At 46.8% G+C, this 12,462-nt stretch overlaps 1 protein-coding gene and 1 pseudogene across 20 annotated transcripts in view; one reads left to right on the forward strand and one right to left on the reverse strand.

Annotated features, from left to right (window-relative positions):
• Positions 1 to 5,800, reverse strand: part of ERC2 (ELKS/RAB6-interacting/CAST family member 2) — a 999,838-nt gene extending 994,038 nt beyond the window's left edge. For 9 of the 20 annotated variants that reach the window (XR_011647537.1, XR_011647539.1, XR_011647533.1 and 6 more), the window contains exon 1: positions 5,531 to 5,785. The gene's annotated coding sequence lies outside the window, so the exon portion shown is untranslated. Of the gene's footprint in view, positions 1 to 4,406; positions 4,472 to 5,530 lie in introns of all 20 variants that reach the window. The other 11 variants (XR_011647538.1, XR_011647536.1, XM_058288289.1 and 8 more) reach the window with 6 other exon arrangements.
• A 3,681-nt stretch (positions 5,801 to 9,481) lies between these two features.
• Positions 9,482 to 10,104, forward strand: LOC131276042 (large ribosomal subunit protein eL15-like; annotated as a pseudogene).
• Positions 10,105 to 12,462: the final 2,358 nt, after the last annotated feature.

Consider the following 12,462-nt stretch of genomic DNA (forward strand, 5'->3'; position numbering starts at 1 on the left):
AGCTGCTTTAAGGATTCGGGTCTGCTCCACATGTGTCTGGGGCTCAGGATGGAGGGGTAGCTGCTACCTGGGGCATGTTCTTTTCATGGCAGATCACTGGAGGCAAGAGCCCAAAGTACACAGCCTAATGGTAAGGCATCCTGCTTGGGTCACCTTCACTAACAACATTTTTGGGCAAAACAATTCACATGGTGAAACCCAACATCTGTGGGTAGAAGTACACTCTGCCCAGAGTAGGGGAAGGAATATTTGATGAACCATAATCCAACTTCCACAGCATCTAAAATGTATGATATAATTAGAGAATTTTATAATTTTTTCCATTTAATTCGCTGGGAAGGCAATCCGTATCCTCTCACTCCCACCCATAGCCTTATGATATATAAAGGCTACAGTTTATCTTTTCCATTTCAGGAATGTATCATATTTGATTCTAAAGACTGACTGTAAAAGCAGGTATGTGTATGTATACAAACTACTTAAATTCTTAAGGTACTGTTTATTAGAACCTACTCTGTTCCAAAAGACAATGCTCAGAGCAATAGTGAACAAAGTTTGATCTGGGTGGGTCCTACCACCACAAGATTTATCATTAGAAAGACTTTTTGGATGCAGTGGCATTTGCTTGGACCTTGAAGCAGTGATAGAGTTGGAGATGCAGATAGAGAAGTCCATGTAGTGGAAACAAGAGCAGCACATAAGGATATAATGAGATATTCAATTTGGCCAGGGGGTAAGCTAGTTGAATAATAAGAAAAATAATTATAATAATAGCAGCAATAGTTATAGCTTAATCTTAGTGAGCACTTACTATGTGCCAGGAACTGTGCTTAGGACTTTACACAAAATACCTAATTTAATATTAGAGCAGACACTGTTGTTTGCCTACCTAACATCCAATTTCATTTGAGATGGCAATATGCCCACCTCACCACCCCAGAGTCCCTTGCAGCCTAGAGTGGCCATGGGATTCAGGTCTGATGGTGACTAAGTAGAAGTAGTTGGAAGGGGCTTTCCAAAAGTTTAATGCAGAGGACACATTTGGCTGACACACCAACAGCTCTTGGTCCACTTCTGCTTCTTGCTGCTGGGAACATTGATATAATGTCTAGGGAGGCAGAAGCCAACTTCAACAGTGAGAGTGAAACTATTAAGGAAGCCAGAGGGAAGCAGATGTGGCTCAAGTGATAGAGCTTCCGCCTACCACATGGGAGGACCTGGGTTCGATCCTTGGGGCCTCCTTGGTGAAAAAGAAGAGAAGAAAGCATGCCCGCATGAGTGCCCATGCAGTAAGCCAGTGCCCTCACGAGTATCCGCATGGTGAGCCAGTACCCCGTGCAAGTGAGTCATGGAGCAAGATGATAACGCATCAAAAGAGAGACAAGAAGAGAGTCAAGGTGAAGCGCAGCAGAAACCAAGAACTGAGGTGGCACAATTGACAGGGAACCTCTCTCCCAGTAGAGGTCTCCAGGATTGAATCCTAGAGGAGAGAAAGTGAGAAGACCAGACAATACAGACAGGGAAGCAGACTTGGCCCAATGGATAGGGTGTCCGCCTACCACATGGGAGGTCCGTAGTTCAAACCCCGGGCCCCCTTGACCCGTGTGGAGCTGGCCCATGAGCTGCACTGATAAGCGCAAAGAGTGCTGTGCCACACAGGGGTGTCCCCCATGTAGGGGAGCCCCATGCGCAAGGAGTGCGCCCCGTAAGAAGAACCGCCCATTGCGAAAGAAAGTGCAGCCTGCCCAAAAATGGCGCCGCACGCACGGAGGGCTGACACAACAAGATGACGCAACAAAAAGAAACACAGATTCCCAGTAACTGGGGGGGGGCGGGGAGGGAGGGGGATAAAAATAAATAAAAAATAAATCTTTAAAAAAAAAGACAACACAGACAGCAAAAAAACAGGGCACGAGGAGGGAAGGGGGGGATAAATAAATCTTTAAAAATACAAAACAAAAAAAAAGGAAGGCAGACCTAGAGGCTGGAAGAATCTCAGTCTCAATGACACTGTTGAGTCATAGTGCCAGCCTAGATTGCCTTCCCCTGTATTTCTTCTTGCATAAAACAAATAACATCCTTACTTACAAGTGACAATTTGTTACCTGTGGCTAAACAAAATTCTCACTGATATACACCCTGACATTCCATAATAAGGAGCCTGCCTAGATCAGCCAAATCATAGTCAAACTGAAGATCCAGAGTGTGAGAATAAATACCTGGTGTTGGAAGTCAAGGAGTGTTGTTATGCAGCAAAAGTTGACTAAGTACCTTTTAGCATTTCTTACATATTCATTCATTTTGTTCTTTTTCTTCACAAAAGAAAAAAGAACAGGCTGAAGAATCTCTGCTTCTGGTACACCCATTGATTTCTACCTTTGGACCAACTGTTTTAACTTTATGAGACCTATATTATCATTAATATCAGTGCTTTTCTTGTTCCATTTTTCTATCTTTCTAAAATTAGGAAAACCACAATAAAATAACAAGGAATAATATATTCATTGTTGAAACTGAACTGTTGGCTCACAGGTAGTTCACCCATGTGATGGCCAAAATGTTTGTCTGTTAGAAGATGAAAGGCGTTAAAGGATGTCCTGGTAAAACAAACAAAAATGCAGACTGTACCTAAATCAGCCCACATTGTGAAAAGACTATGAGTTTGTGAATATCAACACCATCCATCTAAACTCATCATTTAGGATACCTGCTTTGGCAAACCATCACCATTTTCAACAATGGGAAGGCACTGATAAGATCTAAGTCTTGTGGCTTTTCCAACATAATAAAACAAGAGGGCCATGGTGATTTAATAGAAAAAGTTTTAATGCAATTACATTTTATCACTAATGAAAATGGGTGTCTTTTTCAGGGAAATGTAAAATAAAAATCTAACCCCTGAACATAGGGGAAAAAAGCCAACTGAATAAACTTAAGAGCATATATTCAACCAAGACCTATTCAAAACTCCAACCAGAAGTTTAAGGTATTAAAAAAATGGAAGAGTATGAATTTTGTTTTGTCATTTAAGTCATCATTATTAAGTCATCATCAGTCTTACAAAAAACACTTCAGGATTTGGAAGCAATTTTCTTTTGGGCCAAACTGGTCTACCTGAAATTTATAGTTACTAAATTTGTCTTTTGGTGGAAGCAAAAGACGTCAAGCAGAGAGGCAAGCAGGGTGGTGCAGAGACCAACAATGCAGTTGACTCTTAAGAGAGCAGCCCCTATGTACACAGGGAGAGCCTGCTCTTCAAACTGGATACACGGGCTACATAACCAAAATTTGAACAGCCAAAGCCACTGGTCAAGGTCATGGGCTCTGAGTCAGACATAACTTGGATCAAATTCATGTTCTCACCCTGAGCTGTAGCAAGACACTTAAATCCTCTTAGTTTCCTCATCTACAGTTTGGAAATAATAGTAGTACCTTCCTCACAGGGGCTCTGCAAGGCTTAAAAAAGGAAAAAGCATGTCAATTACTTAGCACAGCACCTCATAGATACATGCAATAACAATAACATTGTGACAATAGTAATAGTAATAATATCCTTAACATACCTGGCTCCTAATGAGTATACTCTGGCTCACAATCTTTTCATGAAATGCTAGATTCATAGCTTTATATTCACATCCAACAATAGCTTCTATTAGGAGACAACTCTCAAGATGAACAATCATTTTTCTTATGAGTTCAGGGAGAAGAGGGTTGCAAAATAAGCCTCTGACTAGTAGAAAGTTAAGAAGGATCAGGTCCTTCTGTCCACAATCCATCCACCCATCAAAGTCTGACTGGTGGCAGAGTTCTCTCACCATCCACATCCACCCCACTCCCAAACTGTGCAAGGTTTTTATTAAAGCACAGAAGCAAACCGACAAGATGGCTCACCTAAGAAAAAGGCAAATTCTTCCACGCTCCAGAGAGGATCTGGCTTGACTCCACTGCTACCTCCAAAATGATATCCAGAAACAGAGAACAAGACAGCCCTCAGAAGTTGAGCTCCGCTGTTAAAACTACACGAATCCCTACTATTCTGGTAATCCTAATAAAGCATGCTTGCCTACTTCAAAAGCAGCTTAAAAATCCACTCTATAGAGCCAAGTAATGTATACTGAGAAACAATGTGACTCTACAAGGACAAGGCTGACTATAGGAGACAAAGTGCCACACCCTTTTCCCTGGCAGCACCACAGTAAACCGTGTCTTTCATAAAGGAGCCCGCGACCATATCTCAAGGAATAGGTGGGCAATTACAACCCCCAAGACCTCCCCATTTCATTCTTTACACAAATTCATTTCATCTTATTTTAAGCCATTCACCAATTGCCTCAGCATCCCAAACTACTATGACTAATGATGGGGGGGGGGGGGGAGGTGGACAAGGAAACTGGTCCAACACTTACTTCTTACGCTCATTTTTGAAGAGTTTTCTTCCCGGCTTCTGCCTCTCGCTGCTGGAGCCTCATACCTGGTGCAAACCAATGGTTAAGTAAAACCACTGATTTAAAAAGCCAACCAGGAACACTAACCATGACAAGTGAGAGCTGCCCTCCTCTCCCGGACAATGATTGGCTCTTGGGGTTCCCCCGGCCCTGGTACTACCCCCGTAAGTGGCAGGTGTGGCTGTCAATCACAGAGGGAACGGACAATTCACCGCTCAGGGAGTCAATTGCCTTTCAGCCAGCGAAGGCAGGGCGCCGCCGAAAATCGATGAGCTCCTAGCGGGCGGACCTGCCCTCTCGGGCGAGGGGGACGGAGACCCCTAAGTACCGTAGGAATAAGGTCGGGCCGACCGGAGAGTTTACGAGCGCGATTTTATTCTCCCTTACCCAAGCGGCCCTATTAATCTTCGCCGTACCAAGATGATCTTTCAAAGGCTCGGGCAGTAATTAAATAAAATTTAAAAAGCTACCACCCTCCTAAGTACCTCCTTGCATAATTCGAGACGGGGGAGAGGGAGGCAAGGAATACCGTTTCGTATATTTTCACCTCGTTCACATCGCACTCGCCCTCACGCCGCCGCCCCCGACCCCTCCTCAGTAAATCCGCGGCATTTGCCCTGACACGGGTCTTTTTCTCGCACGCTCTGCTCGGAGCCCAGCCCGGCACCCAGGCACCGCACCCCCGCGCTGGGGCGCCAGCGTTCTCCACTTTGTTTGGCTTGGGGTTCCCCGCGACCCCCGCCCCCGCGAACACCTCAGCCCTCCAGACCACACGGGGGAAGCCCGGAGGAAGAGGGGCTGCGGGAGGAGAGGAAGGCGCCGCCGGGAGGGGGCCGCGGGAGGGGGCCGGCGGCGGGGCGGGCGGGCGGCGCCGCGGGAGCCGTGCACTTGTTCCAGCCCGGGGTGCAGACAGCGCGGCCAGCCCGCCCGTAGGCCGCCGGCCCTTCCCCCGCGCGAGCAAGCCCCGCGAGGCGGCTGGTCACCCCTCGGCTCCCGCCGATAACGCATTGCAGCTCCCCACGAGCGAGGGCTAGCCCGCACGAGGGACGCCCCGCCGGCGCCCCGCCAGAGCCCCGCCGCCTCACCTTTCCGAGGCTCGCCCCGGCGCCGTCCCACATGGATTTTCACCACCTCACGTCGCCGTGGCCCCCGGCGGCCGCGAGGAGCCCGAGCCGGCGCCCGAGCCCGAGCCCGAGCCAGCAGGAGCGAGGGGAGGAGGAGCCGCGGGGCGGGCAGGCGGCGAGCGAGCGAGCGAGCGGAGGACGACGCGGGCCGCTCGAGGGCCGGGCGCGGGGCCGGGCGGGGCGGGCGGCCGAGGGGGCGGCACCCGCCGCAGTCCCGAGACGCGCGCTCGCGCCGCTGCCAGGCGCCGCGCTCCGCCGCCCCCCTCCCCGGCGCGCTTGCCCGCTCGCCGCGGCCCTGACTCACATTCCCGGCATTCCCGCGGAGCGCCGGGGGCCCGGGCTGGAGCGGCGCCTCCGCGGGGGGCAGCAGAGAGCGCCGGCACGCGCGGGCTCAGGGCGCTGGGGCGCGGGGGGCGCAGGGGGCCTTCGCGGCGCCGCCTCCCTGAGGGCCGCCGGAGCGAGGCACCTCGCCGTCAAATCTTGTCGTTTCCCCCCCCCCCCCCCCCAGGGTTTTGCCAGGCACTTCCGTGACTCATCAGGTGGCTTCGACGACAGGGGCAGGGATGGCACCTGGGGGGGGGGGAGGTGGAGCAGCTCTCTTCCAAGTTAAGCTTCGGAGTGGGGGTCGGAGTTCTCACATCCTGGCACCCTCCCATTAGCCTATTCGTCCTTAGGAGGATAAGGGGATTTCATAAGATTGTTACTCTCCTTTCCTCCAAGGAAAAGGGAAAATAGAAGATGAATTGGGGGGGGGGGGGGGGTCGGCAAGAGAAAGGATCAAATTAATTATTATCATCGCCGTCATCATCGCTGCCATCATTCATTGGGTGCCTTCTCTGTGCCCTGTGATGTGCACGCATTGAACCTTTCCAGGTAGGATGCTGGTGACTGAATTCATTGAGACACACCCACACAATCACATACACACCAAAGTAAAATGCAGGAGGATTTCCTTGGAAAAGCTTCCACTCAACAAGTTGGGAGCCCCAGCGTCTGCCGTTTATATTAGGGAGAGGGCTCAAAAATATGGGCATCTCCATACCCGGTCCCTCTCACTCTGAGTAGTCAGTGTGCTGGAGAGAGCAGTGATTTTCTTTCAGTACTGATGAGTCTGTTTCCAGCAAGTTCAGTGGCCACATTTAAATGTCTCCTGCTGGGAAGCTCAGACAAAGGAAGCAAATCAAGCAGAGGTATGGAATTAGCACAGTGACTTGGCTCGTTCTCCCCTGGTGGGAATTCAAAGATTAAAAGATCCTTGCTCAGAAGAATGGACTCTGAAAGATGTGGATGACTTCTTGGTCCAGCCAAAATGCCCATTTCTTAAGCCTGCAAAAATCCACACTTTCTCCAGAGAAGGATTCTCCAGGGGCAAACCTAGTTACACCAATGTATTTAGTTTCTCATGTATGCTTGATGGCCTCAACTGAAAAGACTTGTTTTTAAGAGAGCCTTGTTAAGAGTCCTTTGCGAATTCCTAAAATCCCATATATTTTTTAAAAGTACCTCCTATGGCACTTATATTTTCTCTTAACTAACTCTCACAAAAACTCAGCAAGACATTTACCCATCTTTCAGAAAAGTCGGATAACATACTCCCTACCCTACTAAGAATATTTTCATACTTATGCTCAATGTCCACTATTCTCGACCACCCCTTGAGTTTTCCTTTTTTTCTTTTTTCTTTTTTCATTAGATCAGCTTTCCTTTGATTTGTGGGTTCCAAACAGGAATCCTTGGACTTAAAGGTGACAATTTCTCAAGTTCACACCAACATACATTTTTCCCTCAGAGAGATGCTCCACGGTTCTCAACAGATTTCTTTCAAATTGGGTCCTTGATCCATACAGATTAAAAATAATCGCTTTAAATAGAAATGACCTTACGTACCAGAACCAGAACAAAGGCTGAAAGTTTTAGGGATCTTAAGCACATCATCTTTACCCTTTCTGGGACTTTGTTTTCACACGTAAAAAATTAAAAGCCTGACCTAAGGGATCTTAAGCTCCCTTCTAGCACCATCATTCTCTAATGTTGTTTATATATATGTGAACATACACTGCCCACATATACTGTTCATAGCCACTGTGTGGTCTCACTTCTCAAGACAGAAAACTATAAACGGTGAGGCTGATCACTTTATCAACTCCAAAGTTTCTCCCAAATTTGTTTTTTAAGTAATTTTATTATTATTACTATATACCTGGAATGTAGCTACAGGTTTTTGTTATGATTTTTGTTTGTTTCGTTCTGTATTTTTGTGGGGTTTTTTCACATCTTTCTTCATCCTCACCATCCCTTACCCAGCAAGTTAGAAAGAGCACACATTCATGGCAGGTAATTTTTCTCATATATTCATTCGTTCACTCATTCATTCAACAAATACTTCTTTAGTATCTGTTCTGTGCAAATCCCTGCCCTTCAGGACTGAACAGTTTAGTGAGGGCAGCAGACTAGAAAACAGGTAATTATGCAACCTCCTATGAAGGAACAAAACTCTGGGCACTGTGGGAAAAGGGGTTCAGAAAAGTCTTCCCAAAAGAGTTCCAACAAAGCTAAGACCTGGAGAATGAGTAGAAGCTGGCCAGGCAGTGAGGGTCATGGCCAGCTTATGAGTAGATGTGCCTGCCACATGAACTTTCCTGCCCTGCCCAGAGCAATGTCCTACATGTTCTATGAACCCAGCCGTAGCAGGCAGGATCTGCTGGGACACCTGACCCTGGCTGGGCCATCACACACTCTCTCCAGTAGTGAAACTAGGCTGTGAGAATGAGTCACATTGAATGGTGAGCTTATGGAGTATGGTGACCCAAATTAGAATGATTGCACCCAAACCATGCTGCCACAGTCATCAGAAGCAAGATCTAAGACCCTTGACAAGATTGCTGGTCTGCAGAGGGGAGAATAGAACAGGTGTGTGGACAGTAAAAGACTTGGATGTCTAGCTGCCTACTGGTCATCCCCAGTGTGGATGTCTAAATGAAGCCAGCTAGTAAGATAGGAAATCAATAGATGGATCTGGTCCACGTGGACATCAGTAACCTCCAAGACGGCTGCTGGAAGACCCTCCCCAAGATTCTGTCATTCAGAACATGATTTCCTTCAGAAGCCAGGAGAAGCCCCAGATATTCCCCAAGAACTTTATCATTGGGTCCTCCTAGGGGATTCATAGGTGGGGTAATCAATCAAAATAGTAGACAGCTGGGACTCCTCCTAGGCCATTAGCAAAGAGGTGGCATACTTAGTTCAAAAACCAGGCTCAAGGCCTGAATGCTCTCTCTAGCCATTGGACCCCCATTCCTGCCTTCTGGGCCCTGCTCTCGCCATTTTTCCCCTACCATGGTCACCACGCAAGTAAAACCAGGGCATTTATAATCTATAATTTGGAATTGTAGTCTGTAAATCACCCCGCTTTATCACTTTTCAACCCCTTCCTTTCTACCTGGGACCCATGATCTGTTACTTTCTCCCATGTCTCGTCCCTCCCTCCCTTAATAAATTACTGGCCTAACTCACCCGATGTGCTCTTGAAATTCATTTCTGCAGCACAGTTAAGAACCTAGATAAAATCTGGTAACATAACTGGCATTTCAAATCTGTTTTGCCCTAAACAGCACTCCAGAATTTTATGTGCCAAGGTTGCTTGTCTCCCAAGCTCGCCCATCAGGCTAATGACATCGCCATTCATCCAATTGCTCAGGCTCAAACCTAGGAGCATCATTGATTTCTCTTTTGCTTATACCATACATTCTTGCCATCAACCAATTCTGTCAGCTCTACCCAATGCTGAGCCAAGCCATACCCAAGCCTGGGGCAAAAGGGGAAATGTGCAACCCTATATGGGAGTTTTTGAACTGAGTAGGAAAAGTTAATAAAAGCTCTACAGCTTTCCGTCTGGTGGCAGCCATCACCAAGATGGGTGCCTACAAATATATCTAGGAGCTGTGGAGGAAGAAGCAGTCCGATGTGATGCGCTTTCTTTTCCGTGTCCGCTGCTGGCAGTACCGCCAGCTCTCTGTGCTCCACAGGGCCCCCCACCCAACCAGGCCGGATAAAGCGCGCAAACTGGGATGCAAAGCCAAGCAAGGTTATGTCATCTACAGGATTCAAGTGCGCCGTGGTGGCCGCAAATGCCCCATTCCCAAGGGTGCAAGCTACGGCAAGCCTGTGCATCAGTGTTCACCAGCTGAAGTTTGCTCCAAGCCTTCAGTCTGTTGCTGAGGAGAGAGCTGGACGGCACTGCAGGGCACTAAGAGTCCTGAATTCTTGCTGGGATGGTGAATATTCCATGCACAAATTCTTTGAGGTGATCCTCATTGATCCATTCCATAATGCTATCAGAAGAAATCCTAACACCCAGTGGATCACCAAGCCAGTCCACAAGCACAGGGAGATGCACAGGCTGACGTCTGCAGGCCGTGAGAGTTGTGGCCTTGGAAAGGGCCACACATGCCACCACACTATTGGTGGTTCTTGCCATGCAGCCTGGAGAAGGTGCAATACTCTCAGCTCCACCGTTACTGCTAATCTATAAGTAATGTTTGTAAAATTCATACCTCATAAACAATTTAGGACAGTCATGTCTACTTAAAAGTGTTCTTTGTTAAAACAGTAGTTGTCTGCAGATTGTTTCATGGATATATTGTCAAATTATGAGAGTTAAAGTGCAATAATGTTTGAAGAATATTAAAAAAAAAAAAGCTCTACAGCTTAAAATCATGACTACATATAAGGCCCCATATTGCCCGATCAATTCACCTGCCATTGCCAACATAATAAACCTGTCCTTGGAACATGTGGTGACTGTGGAACCATTAACTGATTGGAAATAACTGTTCTCAGTACACCATAACACATGGTCCATAAAACAAACAAAAACCAGCTTGTCTTTTTCCCAATTTTGACATTTTGTTCATTATGCATTTTTGCATTAATTTTTTAATATTGCATTCAATATTTATCTTGATTACTGAGATTTTTTTATTTTAATATATATTCTTTATTAGAGAAGTTGTGAGCTTACAAAACAATCTTGCATAATGTGCAGAATTCCCATACATCACCCCTCTGCCAACACCTTGCATTATTGTGGAACATTTATTACAGATTATGAAAGAACATTGTCAGACTATTACCACTAACTCTGGTCCATAGCAAACATTTGGTATATTTTTCCATACACCCCTTTTTATTAACACCATGTATTTAATTACTGAGATTTTGGCGCCTTAAAAAATTTTTTTTTACCCTGGGAAACGGATATGGCTCAACCAATTGGGCTTCCATCTACCATATAGGAGGTCCAGGGTCTGATGCCCAGGGCCTCCTGGTGAGGGCAACCTGGGCTACACAGAGTGCCAGCCCGCATGGGAATGCAGCCCTGCACAGGAGTGCCACCCTGTGTGGGAATGCCAGTCAGGCAAAAGCCACCCCATGCAGGAGTGCCAGCCAACGTGGAGAGCTGGTGCAACAAGATGACACAGCAAGATGATGCAACAAGAGACACAGAGGAGAGAAAATAAGAAGATGTAGCAGAACAGGGAGCTGAGGGGGTGCAAGAGAATGATTGCTTCCCTCCCATTCCAGAAGGTCCCAGGATCGGTTCCTGGGGCTGCCTAAAGAGAATACAAGCAGACACAGAAGAACACACAGCAAATGGACAGAGAGAGCAGACAACAGGGGGAAAGGGGGGAGAAATAAATAAAATAAATCTTAAAATATATATATTACTTTTCCTGAGGTGAATGCCTCATCTCAGCTTAATCCCAGCCCTGGCTCTACTATCAAGCAAGGTATACTCCAAATCCAACTGCTTCTCACCACTAGCCAAGACCCCATCATCTCTTCTCACCTCTTCACTAGGCTGCTCATTCTTCTCCCAATCTCCACTTGTGCCTCCTACATTTTACTCTCCACACACAAAAGCAGGGATTTTTCAAATGTAAATCAGATCTTGTAACACCCCACTCATAACCTTCAGTGGCTTCTCATCACATTTGGAATAAAATCCATAGGATTTACTAGGTATGCAGAGCCCTACATAGCAGGGCCCCTGGCCCCTCTCTGCCCCCCTTTCTTTCCCACTCCTCCAGATTCCCTCAGCGCCAGCCACCTGACTAGATTCCAGGCTCACGCCTGCCTCATGGCCTTTGCACATATTGTTCCTCTACCTGAAGCTCTTCCTTCAGATAGCCACGGCGCTCAATTGCTCATATATCACATCTCCTCAATGGCCTTCCCTGATCACCAGTGGAAAACCTCCCTTTCCCTCACTCTCTAGCACAATGCCTTGCTTAATTTTTCTCCATAACACTCCTCTTTTCCGACATTAGATCATACGAACATTTTTTTTCCCCATCTCCCCCTCTAGATGGTAAGCCTTATAAAGGGCAGAGTATTTTTTTCTACTTCTATATTCCCATGGCCTAGAACAGCATCTGGTACCATGAAGTAGGCACACAGTGAATAGTTGTTGAATAAAGAAATAATAAATCATGCCTTTATGTTTGATGGTCTCTGCAAGTGAGTTGTAGTCCCTTGCAATCAAAGAATTGAAGATAAAATTTGAGAGACACATCATTGCAAACAGGCAGCAGCCAGGGCTAAATTCAGGTCAAGACAGAGGCAAGTTCTGGGACCAAAGCAATTAATTCAGGTTGGAGTAGTGAAGAGGATGGGTGGGAGTGAGAGATGAGGCTGGACAGCTAATAGGTGCCAAATCTCAGCCAAGGCTAAGGAGTTTGACTTTGTTCCTGAGAGTAATGGAGAAACACAAAAGGGCTTTATGCAGAAAAATGTTATGATGAAAATTATGTTTCAGAAAATTCCTGTTAGCTGTGTCCTAGACAATGGGCTGAGGAGGCAAGAGAGGAGGCAGAAATTTGCTAGGAAACTGG

Source organism: Dasypus novemcinctus, chromosome 26 (genome assembly GCF_030445035.2).
Source record: "Dasypus novemcinctus isolate mDasNov1 chromosome 26, mDasNov1.1.hap2, whole genome shotgun sequence".
NCBI lineage: Eukaryota > Metazoa > Chordata > Mammalia > Cingulata > Dasypodidae > Dasypus > Dasypus novemcinctus.